Source organism: Acromyrmex echinatior, chromosome 17 (genome assembly GCF_024713525.1).
Source record: "Acromyrmex echinatior isolate Ae372 chromosome 17, ASM2471352v2, whole genome shotgun sequence".
NCBI lineage: Eukaryota > Metazoa > Arthropoda > Insecta > Hymenoptera > Formicidae > Acromyrmex > Acromyrmex echinatior.
Genome location: NC_141868.1, coordinates 3594269 through 3608774, shown reverse-complemented (window position 1 = coordinate 3608774; position 14506 = coordinate 3594269). Strand labels below are relative to the sequence as shown.

Genomic DNA, 14506 nt, shown 5'->3' with positions numbered 1-14506 from the left:
GACAAAAAAAAACACACCAGAACAAGATTAGTTATTTTCTGTTATTTTTTGGACGCTGAATGCAAATCCGACTTCCAAATTATTCCGTCACGTCATAGTTTTGCGAAATTTACATTTAAATACACAGAAAAATATACACTGTGTGCAAACAGTAATTAACAATTATTTTAAGTATTTAAAAAGTTTGTATATCTACTAACATATCATAAGTCCATCATAAGCATCTTTATTCAAAATATGTTTCGAATTCTAGTCAGTTTAAACTTCAATCAAGATTATTAAATTAGTTATAAGACAAATTCGATTTGTGTATAAAGTTATTGGCTCTTCGATCAATTTTATATTCTTCAAAAGGAAATAAATTCTTATTTTGAGTATATTTATAATAATAAATTTGTCTAAAATTTATATAAGTATAATTTAACATTATTATCAAAAAGATATTCTTTGTTAGAGATAACCGTTATTTAAAAGGAAGACAATAAATGGAGTAGAATGATATTTTTCTGTATAAAGTTGCAAAAAAGAGCTATTCTTTTATATTTTATCACATTATAACTAAAAATGTTAAAATTAAAAATGTTGTTAGGATTCTCAATTCTTAAAAAGACTTTTTAGTATCGGCTATGATTAATAAAATATTCATCAAATATATGGAGTCTGTTGAGGAAAAGTGCGGAAAAGACAAATTCAAAATCATAAAAGACATCCATATATTTTGCAATAATCCGGACATTTTTCAAATTTAATCTCTTAATAACCGTCGTATTAAATCCATATTTTAAATTTGTCAATTTTGATATAAGATTTAATTCAACGGTCTAAAAAAAACCTCTTAAGTTTAAATAAATATATAATTTGAAAGCTATTTATTAAATCATCAACTTAATTCACAGCTTTTCCGCAATAAATCCCGTATTTAACTATGAATTTTTTATTAATTTTAGCCAATACTAAAAAATGAGGACTGAATTTCGAGGCGTGAAAATCCCTAACAACATACTTAATATTAATTACAATAAAATTTCTCCAATACGTTATAATTATAATGTAATAAAGTACGTAAAAAATCCTTTTTTGCAAATCGAATTGCAAATTTTAAAAAAAATGTAACGTAATAAAACATTTTGAAAAAACACATTTATATTCAGTATTCAAAAACCTATAAAAAAAAATATGATTAATCTTATTCCGGTGTCGAAAAAGTCATTTTTTTGTCGAACATCGATTATATTAACGTGGCCCATATTCGCTTCTGCCACTCGATTCACGAGAATAAAAACGCTATCGAACACCTTTAATAAAAAAGTTTTCAATGTTACACTTTTAAAAAGTATATTTATCTAATGGAAAGCATATATTAAACCCACAGAAACGAGATCTCCTCGTAATATCTTCGCGCAATAGCGTAGCTTTATTTCGCGTTCACCCCTTGCTAAAACGAGCGGGTGGTACTCTCTTATAAGGGTGGGAGGGAGGAGGTAGAGGAAAGTCGAGAAAAAGGGACCGGAGTGCATCGCAGGAAGTACAAGCGCGAGGAGCGTGCATCGCGTCCGCTCGCGCGAGAAGAACAGAGCGGGGCGAAGCTAAAGGGTGACGAAGAATACTGTAGAGAGAAGAAGAGCCCAAGAGGAGGGTGGGAAGCAGACGACGATATCGCGAGGGAATGAGAACTCCGTCGCAACCTCGTTCTCCATTCTGTGGCAACGGTGTGTTGTTGAAAAGATGCTCTCGCCCTTTCTGAACTTCTTTTCTCTCTCTCTCTCTTCTCTTACTTTAATTATTATTGATATAGTTGAGGTTTTTTTTTATTCTTCATTGGCGACCGTTCCCTCCATATGTCGTTTTTCCGGCTTCATAGTTTATTTTCGTATTTTACTTGTATCAGTGATACAAGTATTTGATTTACTTTTGTTGCAAAGTAACCTGATCCATTATGGGTGTGTATTCGAAACGACCTATTCACTGTTTGTAGATAATTGCACGATTAATTCAACAGACAGCAGTAGTAGTTAGTACAGGTTGTCCATCAGTTTATTGCTCAATTTGTTCATTCTGTTATCGTCAATAAAGCAGAATGTCATGGTCGTGACATAATATTTCGTAGATAAATCATTATTTCCTATACACTGTAAATTTCTTGCAGTGAAATCTCACTCCAAGAAAGTGAAAATGCAACCATCCTTCACTTCTTGGAAAAGAGTGACAATTTTCGTTCTTCTTAGAGTGAATTTTTACGTCAAAGGAGTGAAATCTCACTCCAAAAGAAAATTCAATCTAAAAAGAGTGAAAATTGTCACTCTTTTTCAAGAAATGAAGTATTTTCATTTTTTTTTCAAGGATATGATTGTATTTTCACTCTTTTGGAGTGAGATTTCACTGTAAGAAATTTAGAGTGTAACTATAATATATATATTAAAAGATGGTTATTTGTTTCAGTAGTTCATGTTGTTGCAGTTCTATATTCATATTTTACAACATTATATACTTTTAATTTATATTTTTGTCATAATATTTTGTATCAAAGAGAGGAAATGGTTAGCTGGTGAATTAGTAGAATTCATCATCTGGAATAACAAAAGTACAAAAAAACTCACACTCGATGTGTGTACACTTAGTGTGTTTAGATTGGCCATATTGGTTCTATCTTATAGAGAGGACTCTCTGTACTCTTTGTTGAGTGTACAAGCATCGATTGTAACGTTTTTTTTTTTTTAACACTTTTGTTATTCCAGCTGATGGATTCTAATTCACCTGCTAAACATTGTAAATAAGTCCATTGTTTGAAAAATAGTTCTCCATATATTCTTATAAATTTCAATAAATTTTTGATATTAAAGATAAATACACGTCAACTTGTTAATAAACTTATAATCTTATAAAATTACATTGGATTTCATTTTACATTTTTCTAACAGTTTTTTACGAAAAGAAGGGAAATATATATATTATACCTACATAAATATATGTCTCATATTTTTATTGACATTTAGAAATGTTTCCTCTTTTGAACTTGACCATTAATTTTCAATTTTGAACTCAGCATAAAATAAAAAAAAATCGCAAAGCTTAAGTAAGGACATGTAAAGTCCGATTATTGTATTACTTTTGTTAAATTGTATTTTGCTGTTCTTATATTTTTCTCCTATTTTTATGTTCTTAGAGAGGTGGCCTTAGAACAACAATAAACATCTTCATCTATCTTCCAAGTCTTTCGTTCTTTTTCGCTGTCGGAAAACGAGACAATCGCGATCGTGACGCGAACGCCAGACTCGACAAAATTCACGCGACGATCTCGGTTAACTGTAACAGGATCTATGAACGCGAAGTGTCTTTCGTATCTTTTTTCGAGAAAATGAGTACAGAAATGAAAGCGAAAAATAAGCGCAAAAAAATGGAATGTAACAGTAAAGAATGAAGAAATTGGAACAAAAAGAGAAATTCAAGAATATCGCTTTTTGGCTGTCATGTTAATGTTACAATCGAGTGAGAGAACATATTTCACACGAACGTACTATTGGAAAATTGAAACGAAAATTGCTTCAATCCTTCTTAATTAGTCACGTTTAACGTAGGAGATTTTACGGCAGGAGATGAAATCCATAATATATACTTTTGATTTATGTAAAAAAGAAAACGAAGATGAGAGAGAAAACCCACAAAATTTTGTAAGAGATAAAAAACTTAATTTAAATTCTATAGCAAAAGCGATTTCGCGATTGGTGTATCTGACAATTTCAGAAATAGAATATTGGCTTCGCTGTACCACTTGAAATCTGTCCGAGCCGTCCTCTGTTATTAAAATACAACTCTGTGGGTACCGCTGGGTGACGCGTTTAAATTTTATGACATTGTCAATATTGCACTTGCACACGACTACGCGTAAGAAAACATGTGCGCACGTTTGGACGTGCTCGCTGTTTAAAAATCGTGTTTCGTAGTACACCGACGTTTTCATCTGCAAACTCGAACGTGCCAGATCTATGCGGTGAACGAATGGACTTTCGATCATGTACACATGAACTAGCACTCCCCACTTTTCCCACATTCTTTGAACTGCAATGAAGATGGCGCCACTCATACTGCATAGATCATCCCAGTAATATTGCAGTAACATTGAAAATGTTGCGGCAATGTCGCCTGCAAGCTTCTGTGCTGCACGGTTACCTTTAAGTACCTTTGAATACCTTTCGATATAATTCATTATTGATTCTTCATTTACACATTTAAATAATAGGGACGCAATATGATCAGACATGAAGGTGACAGTAACAGTACATCGTTGAAAGAATGGACCGAACGAATCGAGGGCAATAACGTATCGATAATAACATTGATCCTAACCCACAAGTGCATACTATTATTACTAGAGACATAATTTCCCTTTATTAATTCTTCCACGTCACGTCAATCGATTTAATATACGTATTAACCAAAGGAGCGTCGCAGGAAGTATCAATAGCGGATGTTCTTCGACGTTCTCCGCCGGAGGATTCCGTCATCGGTCATTAAATGATTGATGACATAACTGCGCAAATATTCGAGCTGCGCACCGCTCGTCCGTATAAAATCTGCTCGCGGAAAAGTGACGTTACGTTCCACGGTCCGGTCGAGAAAAATGATGGGGTGCACCCGGGGGATGGCGAGGGTCCACCCCTCCCTTTTTGTCTCTCTCGTTCCCCGGTCTCTTTGCTCCCTGGCTAATCTCTCTCTCTTTCTCTCTCTCCCCCCCTCTCTCTCTCTCTTTCTGTTCTCCCACCGCCCTCTCCCCGTTCTCCTTCCGACGGACCTGTCCCCTCCTTCTACGTCCTCGCTACGGCATACAACGAGGTCGATGTGTGTTGAATGAATGAACGTAGCGACACGGGAATGCACGCATGTGCGTGGCCCCCGACCAAACGGCGTACGTACGCACGTACGCACGGTACACCGGGTGTCCCAGAACCATCACGGACTAAAGCTGTATATAAAGTAGCTCGTTCCCTTGATCTGAGTCCAAAATGCCGACAATTTTCCTATTGGCGATTTCGATCGCCATTTGTGACCCCAATCCAATAAGCACTTAGTATTATTGGTACAGAATGTGATTAGTAAGTCAAAAATGGAGAGCCTATGCGCTACTTTAACGTATAGAACTTTATTATCGTTTTCCCTTTTTTTCTTGATGAATTTTCATTCGTTGGAAACACCGAGACAAAAATCGAGAGGATCTTCAGCTCTGCGTATAAAATTCCTTCGTAAGTCGAGATGAAATTCCGTTGAGGCAAGTTCTGCTTGAAGATTAGCCGAGAATCATGATTTTGCTATTTGTTTTTTTCCTTCTTCCTCTTTCCTTTTCTCTTGGTAATTCCCAAAGGGAAGTATTCTTTAGAAGTTTCTTATTTTCGTTGTGATTTATCGTTGTGAAGAAAACAGGAAGGACAGTTAACGTTCTCCACTATAGAAGAGGATACCCGTTGATTTCGGGACACCCTGTATGCCGTTTCTATACCGGCGCACGAGGGTGCCTCAGCACATCAGGGTCGAATGGGCAGGGAAGAAAATCGCAGGGTCCCGCATTGATGGCGTGTCACGTAGCTCGAAATGACATTGAAGTATGGAAGAATAGAGAAAACCGTAGGAGAGGTAAATTAGGATCTAGCAAAACCAAAGGAGATTAGGCAAATACGATCAAATTCACGAATATCTTACTGGAGTAAAATTTTTATTTCGCCGAATTGATCGGAATTGGCAGAAATAATATATAAATGGAAGGAACAATTTTGCTGAAATATCCAAAAATTTAGATAGCTAGGAAATAACAGACCTGGAAATAACTTTTGTTGGACAAAGGAATTATGTAGAAAATTCAGGTACGATGGCAATGCTGTAAGAAGTTTTGACATTCTAGCAACTAGCTTGAGTGTCCTACATATAATATTATAACTATTTTGATAATTTAACAAAATAATTTCAGATCTGCATCTAACTAAATTTTATAGATACTTCAGCATCATTCTTTTTGTGTACTTTTCCATGGAAACTTGTACGTGAAATTGCTGTTCAAAGTTTGTTTTTCATGTTAAAATTTATTACAAATAATGTCCATTATTAAAGCCCATGATTGCGAAGCATTTACATCTTTTGTACATATATAATAAACTCTTTGCAACGGATGTAACTAAGTGTAGCAAAAAACATGTAACTATTGGAAGAACTTTGTTAAAATTAACTTTGACCTTCTTACGATCAATTGATTTAATTCATATTTTACCTCGATGAAGCTAAGATCCTTGAGTATCTATTGCTGGAAACAAAATTTGAAAAAGTTACGTCGTTTCTGAGAAATCTTATAAACAATTGGACGATCGGATATTAAAATCATAAATCATCGAAAGAAATGTTTGATATTTGTGACTATAATTGCATGGTAAAATTAGATGCTCCATTTTTTGGTTATTATTGCTGTTAATAACAACATGAAACACAAAACTCTCAAACATGAAAAAATTGTACATAAATTATAATTTCAAATATTGGTATAATAAAATATAAAGATATAAATGGTAATAAACATTTATTCGGTAAATGCAATCGCAATAATAGTGAATATAACCATCATTTTTTAAAATTCACTTATGTAGTAATAAGAACTAAAAATATGATAAGAAAAAATTAAAGATTTTCAAGTAGTGTACATGATTATTATTAATAGTACAACTGTATCTGCGTAGTTAAAACAACTGTATAGTTATCCCAAAAATGACAATAAATTATATTAAATTATGGCAACTATTTTTTCTCTGAATGAAGTAGCGTTACGCTGCACTACTTAATAAAAAAACAGTATTATTATTTAAAAAAAAAAAAAAAGAAAGAGCGTGTCGAAAATCGTTTCAGACTAGAAATTAAGATTGAGAAATTGAGATTGAATTTATAGAATCAAAGCAAAGTTCACGAAACTTGATATTAGTTTTCTTTCTTCTGATTAGTTAAATTCAATCACAATCTCAATCTCAATCTCTGAATACGAGCATTATAATTAACGATCCGTGTTATAAATTTGCACTCGTTTACGTTACGTCAATAGAACTACATTCCCGTAATTAATATCCACGAGTCAAATAATTCTGGAAACGCGTGTGCGCGACGGTTACGAGATTGCTGAATTAATTCTCCCTAAAGTCCTCCTCTCTCCCGTATAAATCCCACTCCCGCGTATCCATCCATCAATCTTCATCTTTCATCGTCGCCGTGAAAAATGTCGAACCACTTATCTCGCCGTCTGTATTAAGGGCTCCAGGAAATCGCCCGCTCGAACGTCGCGTTTACTGCAGGATTAAACGTCGTTGATCGCGAACGGGGGGAACGCAACGCTCTTTCGTCCCTGGTTCCCCGTTTCCGGTTACGACGAGACAAACGGCGAAACTCCCGCATTCTGCGGTGGCGTCTCGAGTGCGTCGCGACGCACCCCGGGAACAAAAGCGCCGTGGGGGTAGACGAGAGGAACGCAAAGGGAACAGAGGACGATGAAAGACGTGCGCTCGCGCTTTCTTTTTGTCACAGGCAGGAAGCCATCGAAGATGAGAGCCATTTCCTGGCCCCTAGGAAGAATTCCGGTGATATGTATAGAATCCTTCGTCTTTTTTCTCTCTCTCTCTCTCTCTCTCTCTCTCTCTCTCTCTCGCAGGAGCGCCCCGAAGACGCCGCTCGAAGGTGCCGGACGAGACGACCGTCCGGTAAAAACGGACGTTTCGACCGTGAGATATTAGACGGGACAAAAGTGCTGAACGAGCACGGGAGAGACGAACGGTCGTGCTTAATTAACGATTATCGTACGACTATCATTCGTGCGTCGCGACCGTTAAGATTCGCTCGTTTTATCGAATTACCTTTAAATCTTTAAAAACGTAAAAATATCCGAGTTATTCTACTTATCTTTCATCACCCAGTAAACGTGATAATTATGAATTCGTAATTCATGATTATGCAAAATTATACGATCTCGTAGTAATCTTTTTACATTCCTTCTTTAGATTTATGTACACTGAGAGAAAAATTCTTGGTATTTGTGACTATGCATGGTATGATAATGGTTAGAAGTCATTATAAAGATATTGTTAGTTGTTGCTGTTATATTTAAAATTATTTGACAAAAAATTCTGTGACATTCCTCGGAAATTTCATTACTGTAATTGTAAACCACATTTTGTAGTATATACACTGAAAGAAAAATGAACTAAATTTTAATAAATAATTGTCTGAATTATTATACTACTAATATAATATTTATACGGAAAATAAATATTTGTTAAATAAATAAAAAATATAATTTTATATTTTATACAATTATAGTCACAAATGCCAAAAACTATCTCTCAATATAACAATTTAGATTACAATCGAATGTAGTATTCTTCATCTTAATAATGTAATTAATAATATAACTAATAATATAATCATCTTAATAATGTAATAATTATTCTAAAAATCATTATATCCAATTCGTAATTACCTCACTTTGTATAATTTTCAATTATCTAATAAATTTTCCGGTACCTGCAAAATTCGGGGTTGTTCCCGAAAATTAATCCGTTTATCGCTGAGTGCAGCGCATCATATTGATGCACTTTTTTCGCAACCGCGATGTTTCGACTGTTGGAACGTCACGACGGTGCAGTTCCAGCGGAATGCATGTATTGCACAATAATGCTCGGCGAAGTAGGACGTTAAGAAGTTGTCCTGATCAAATATGCTCGCGACGGTGAAAGCGCGGCACATCAGCGATGCGACTCGACACCGCGGCCCAGCACGATCGTGTCATTAAGTGTCGCACGTATCGCGATTTTTTTTGCAATCGCGATCCTTTCACGACACCCCAGGGCACACCGTTATTTGCCAAATCGCGACTTGGCCGCAAGCCTGCTTCATTCTCGAAATTGAAGCGCCGAATACGTAGTGTTTCGCCATTTGCTCCATTTCGGGATTGGTAATTAATATAATCCCAATTATATATATTAACGACGAGAATATATTGATTTATCTGAGATAATGTTGAAAATTTCCGACGATAAACGAATTGGTCATTTCAGAAACCAAAGTAAGTGGTTTCCAAAAATCTAACTTTTGAAGAACTAAAAAAAGACGGTCCAGTTTTTATAAATGTAGTAAAAATAATTAAAAATATGAAAAAAATGTCTCATTATTTCATACATTACGTGGGTGGAAGAAATTATTTTTAACACGTATATCTAATAAAAAATATCGATTTTGATAATATTGACTTATGTTATTTCTGAAGCAAATAAGTATTTTCGTACATATTACAATAGAATTCCTTGAGAATTTCTTAATTGAGAGATTTTGCAAATGTAATAACAGATTTTTAAAGATACAAAATAATATGTTGTACATTGAAAAAAATGTTTAATATGAATAACCATTTATTTTGTTTTTTATGTAATTAACAAAAAAAAACTTTATTTTTCAATTTAAAAATTAACCAAATTTTAATTAGAACATAATTTTAATTTAAAGTTATTCGAATTTTAATTGGAATTTAAAAATTAACCAAATTATAATACAATTTCAATTAGATCTAAAAATTAGGTTAGAATAACTAAATTTTAATTGAAATAGTAAAATTTTTTAATTAAAAAGTAAAAAAGGTTTTTATTTAGTCACATATATCAACAAAATATGTTAAGATTATTCATACCAAACGTGTCTTTCAATGTAGCCTACAAAGATATTTAACTTTATCGTTAAAAAATATACATAATTTATAAAAAAAAGGGTCAAACGTTAAATTCTAATATGTTAAAGTAATTTATTAATTAATCTAGTGTAATTTATTAATTAAGATAATGTAAGGAAAATATAAATCACATAATCATAAATCATTTTTTCTCATGCGAATAATAATTTTGTAGATCTGATATCTAGGACAGAGGAAGCTTGATTAATATAATTTTTGAAGGAAATTGTGTATCTATTTTTTCCTAATTCCGAATTCCCTAATACCTCAATTTGGACAAAAATTAATTTAAAGAGTTCCTGAAATAATTCATTCCGATTCAAACAACCTAATAATAATAATTCGATAGTCAACTCTAAAATTAACTCGAAAATAAGATATTTCAGTTTTCTACCAAAAGTATTCAGTGACGCGCGCGTTTCGTGTTCGATGAACAGCAAATTGACCTCTCGCTCGAAATTATCTCGTTCATTCTCGGATCGAAGATCCTTATAGATATCGACGAGACGTATCTACGTTCGAAATCCTCCTCTAACACGGTTCAAAATTAACCAGAACGAATTCGAGACGGCAAGAGGCAGGGGAGGAGATCGGGGAGGAAGAAAGTGACATCCTGTCTCTCCAGGTCCCCCTGATAAATTCATTCGGGTCAGTCGGGAGTCGACTCGAGCCTGCTACCATTCCGTGACTATACGGTTGAATCAGCGCTAATGGGCGAGCAGGGGGGGATGGTGGGGGGGGGGGAGGGAAGAGAAGGATGGTCCTGCAATCTTGGGCTAAATTTCAGCAACGCAGCTCAGGTATTTCCGATTACGCGCTACTTGAGAATTCCGCTTGATTGCCCTAATCGGCCTTGATCGGCCGCGCGTCGATTTCCTGTTCGTCGTGCCCGTTTTTCTGCATCGCGGCCAGTTTCTCCCGTTTGTCAACGATTTAATGATATTTAAACACTCGATCTAAAACGTACAAACTTAGAGTCTATGACACATACAAAAAAAACGTAGGGAAGACCAGGACTTATTAGCACAGTTTTCAGAATTTCGGCATTAGACTTTTTAAACAATTAATTATTAAATACAATTAAAATGTATTAATATAATAGTATCTTTCTCTACATTTTTATTCCAGGAGTGGTTCTGCACACTGTATAGTTTCTTTGTATTATTCTTTTTATTGAAATGGGAACATGCTGTAGATAATTTGCTCCGATATAGGTGAGTTAATTTGATACATATCATGTATAGGCTCTGTGTGTGATGAACTTTAAATTAAAAAAAACGTAATAGAATTAAAAAAAACAGATAGTAGATATGTACTTCTCAGTAAAGACTGTATCTTTTAAAATTACTTTGTAATAATCAAACAGCAATCAAAATGTTGTTACAGAAAACAAATATAAATTATTTTAATTTTGGATATATAATAGAAACGTTAAATATAAAACGTTTTGTCAAAATTAAGTTAATTGCAACTGAATGTTCACACGCGTGGTAAAGCAAGTGAAACTAACCTTTCCTTAAATATGTGCCAGCGTACTCCATCCTTACATGTCTGATTTAATCACTTTATTATAACAAATTACTGTTATTACTCAAAATAACACGTCATAGTAACATTTTTCTTTTAATTAATAATACATCACTGAGCCGAATTACATTAATACGAAATTATGAAACGTTCATAATTTATTTGCTTCTTTTTGAATCAGATTTTTCTCTTTTTTCATTGTATAATGCTTGTTTAAATAAAACTTATAGGGAAAAATATCTATGTTATACAAAAACTACGGTTTTTACGGTAACTTTTTTCGTTGTTTTTTTTGCCATAAAAATATAAACGCGGTGCCAACTTGTTTCTTGTACCAACGAGCCCCGGTCTACCCTAAGCCAATAAGCAGTAAGCGAATCGACCAATCACAATAGAGAATGTAAGGTTATTGCCAACCGCCAATCCGCTTATATAACTTACATCTTAATGTCTCATGTTTTCTGTGTGTTTCTGGCTTTAATGTTAAAACCACATTGTAAGAATACAAAATGTTTTTCGTTCCCGAGACCAATCGTATCCGATGACCAATCAGAAAATTAGTCCAAAATAATTTATAAGCCAATATGGAGGCAATCTCTCGCTATTAGAAATTTGCCCGAAAATCATATTCGATCGCCATTATGCGCAAAATAAAATATCTTCATTCTTACATCATGGTTGGAACAACATTGTGCGTTATCGTTCGCCATTAACTTATGAAGGCACATGCAATTTGGGGCGATGTCGGTGGTACCGATATATCAAAATACGCCACTGCAAAACGCACCCCGTATTGCGCAAACCCCCCCTCCTCTTCCCCTCCCCTCTCCCCCCCCCCCACGATTTTACTAATAATTTAGATCACGTAAATGCGCATTTAAATTTCAGATTAATTATTTGTAATTCACACATGTATAATTGTTGCGCGGGGGGGGGGGGGCTTCGATAGATTTACGCGTGATTTTATCGTACTTATAGATGAGCGCGCAGTTACATATACCGTAATTATTCCTGCGCGCCCGATGTTATTTTACATACATAATTATAATTCGGAGCGGGATTTATTTAATTATACGCGAACGCATTCCTTCGTAAAACTGCATGCATTCACATCACTCTCGCTATTTTCCCGCACGGACTTTCCGACTCCTTCCTCTCCTCGACCTCGAGCTCGCTCCCTTTATTTATTCCAGTGGAATTCCGGTTGAATTATAGATTCGGTCATTGCCATCGGAGAAACGGCAGCGCGTTGGGGATTGCGTTTAGCGTGCGATCGAGACCTAATCGCGTGAATGATTGAAGATACTCTCGCGTGGAGCGGCATGGAAGCTGCATGCGAGGCCTTCTTTCGCAGGAGAGCACTCCGGACTCTTTACGCCAAAGTAGTCTCTCCTTTATTATTAATCCTAAACGCACCATCGGACCGCAGGAATGCCGGCGGAACGGAAATGAACTCGGAGAATTCCGAGAATCTTGCCGTTTATCGCGCCAGATTAACGAAGCCTTGTTTCAAATTTAACTGTTGTTATGATTTTAGTTGTTAAAACTGGCCCTTCAATCGCTCCCGTTTTAATCAGGTTACTATATTGATTTTTATTATGAAAATCTTTGATTACGCGGTTTTACTGGAGATATTAATGTTTTATTTAATACCTTTAAAAATGAATGAGAATTACTTGTAATATTAATGGAAAAATGAAAAGTAAATTATAAAAAATGGATAATGTGCTATAGATAGATAAGAATAATGTAATAAAGAGTAACGTATTCTAGAAGTGATTTTTAGGAACGACTAATTACGTTATTAATCAGCAATTAGGTAAGAATTAATTTTTTATTGTAATAATTTTATTTTTAAAAAGTCTGGGAACAAGTAATACATATTAATATTTATATATTACATATTTTCAATGCATGTAACTTATTATGCGTACGATTATTCAGATAGGTCAATATTTTATCTGTTATTAAATTTTTTATTTTACTAACTTTTTATTTTTTAACTTTAATAAAAATACACTTTTAAAAAATTAAGAATTTATTATATTAATAAAAAAATATCTATTAATATTGATATTTTTCTGTTAATATATAATTAATAATTTTCATTTTGAAGCATTTTATCATTAAAATTAAACGAGCAGGAATCATTATAAGATAAAAAAATTAATTTCACGATAGATAAAATTCATAAAATATCTGAATATGCATGTACATAATTGTACATAATATAATAAGTTGTACATATTGAAAATATTGATATGTAATAAATAATATTGGTATATATCACTTATTCCCATACTTTTTTTTATTTTACAAACGATATACGCGTTCTTGTATTATAGAAAAAAATTCAATCGGATCGAAAATGTCAAGCGCGAGAACAGATAGCTTGAAGACGTGTTTGTCTAAAAGCTTGAAGCAAACCGACGTGGCGCAACGTAAGATTAGCGTAACATCACACATCTATCCCGAGACGCTCGTACGCGTTAATTGATAAAGTTAACAATAACGTTAAGTTCCATTATCCGGCGGAGGCCGGATTAACGAAGCTGAACGGCAGCATGTCGCGTCGCTTGTTGCTTAATCTACTGAATTGCGCGTGTAATTTTTGCGATATGCGCAAGACGGATGGAAGATAAGTTCTCGCAACGTAAACGCGAGAACGTCACGTCACCGGTCGTCTCTTCTGAGAAATTGGTACGCCATGCACTCTAACGTTTGCCGGCAAAACTATTCCCACTGCGAGATATAAATGATAACCGATACTATCAGCCCCTCCCACGGCGACGGTATTTTTATTGAGTTGTGTACGATAAAATAGTTCGCTAAAACTGTTGCACTTTTCCTATTATATCTCCTCGTGTATCTTAAAAAAAAAATACACAACTTATTTTATATTACGTAATTATATCAATAACAGTCATTATTACATTAATTTTTTTTATTTTAATGATCGTTTTCTTTTAACTTTAATGAAAAAAATGCTTTCAAAAATACGTGAAAACTACTAATTATTTAATAATAAACAATAATAAAAGAACTATTAAATATTAGTACCGTTAAATAATAATAATACAGTTATTCAGTAACAGAAAAATATTTACGTGTATTAATATTTTTTTTTTGTGCACATAAATTATGAGCACATATTTTTAATAGAAATTTCTTCGACGCGAGGATGTCGAAGCAGGAACGAGTAATAAATAGAATTCTTTTAGATTCATCAATAAACACATCAAT

The 14506-nt window shown here is 34.0% G+C and overlaps 1 protein-coding gene and 1 long non-coding RNA gene across 7 annotated transcripts in view; one reads left to right on the top strand and one right to left on the bottom strand.

Annotated features, from left to right (window-relative positions):
* Positions 1-14506, bottom strand: part of p120ctn (adherens junction protein p120) — a 76375-nt gene that overhangs the window by 52697 nt on the left and 9172 nt on the right. The window lies entirely within an intron of this gene.
* Positions 1-14506, top strand: part of LOC147906840 (uncharacterized) — a 51315-nt gene that overhangs the window by 29643 nt on the left and 7166 nt on the right. The gene's annotated exons all lie outside the window — the stretch shown is intronic.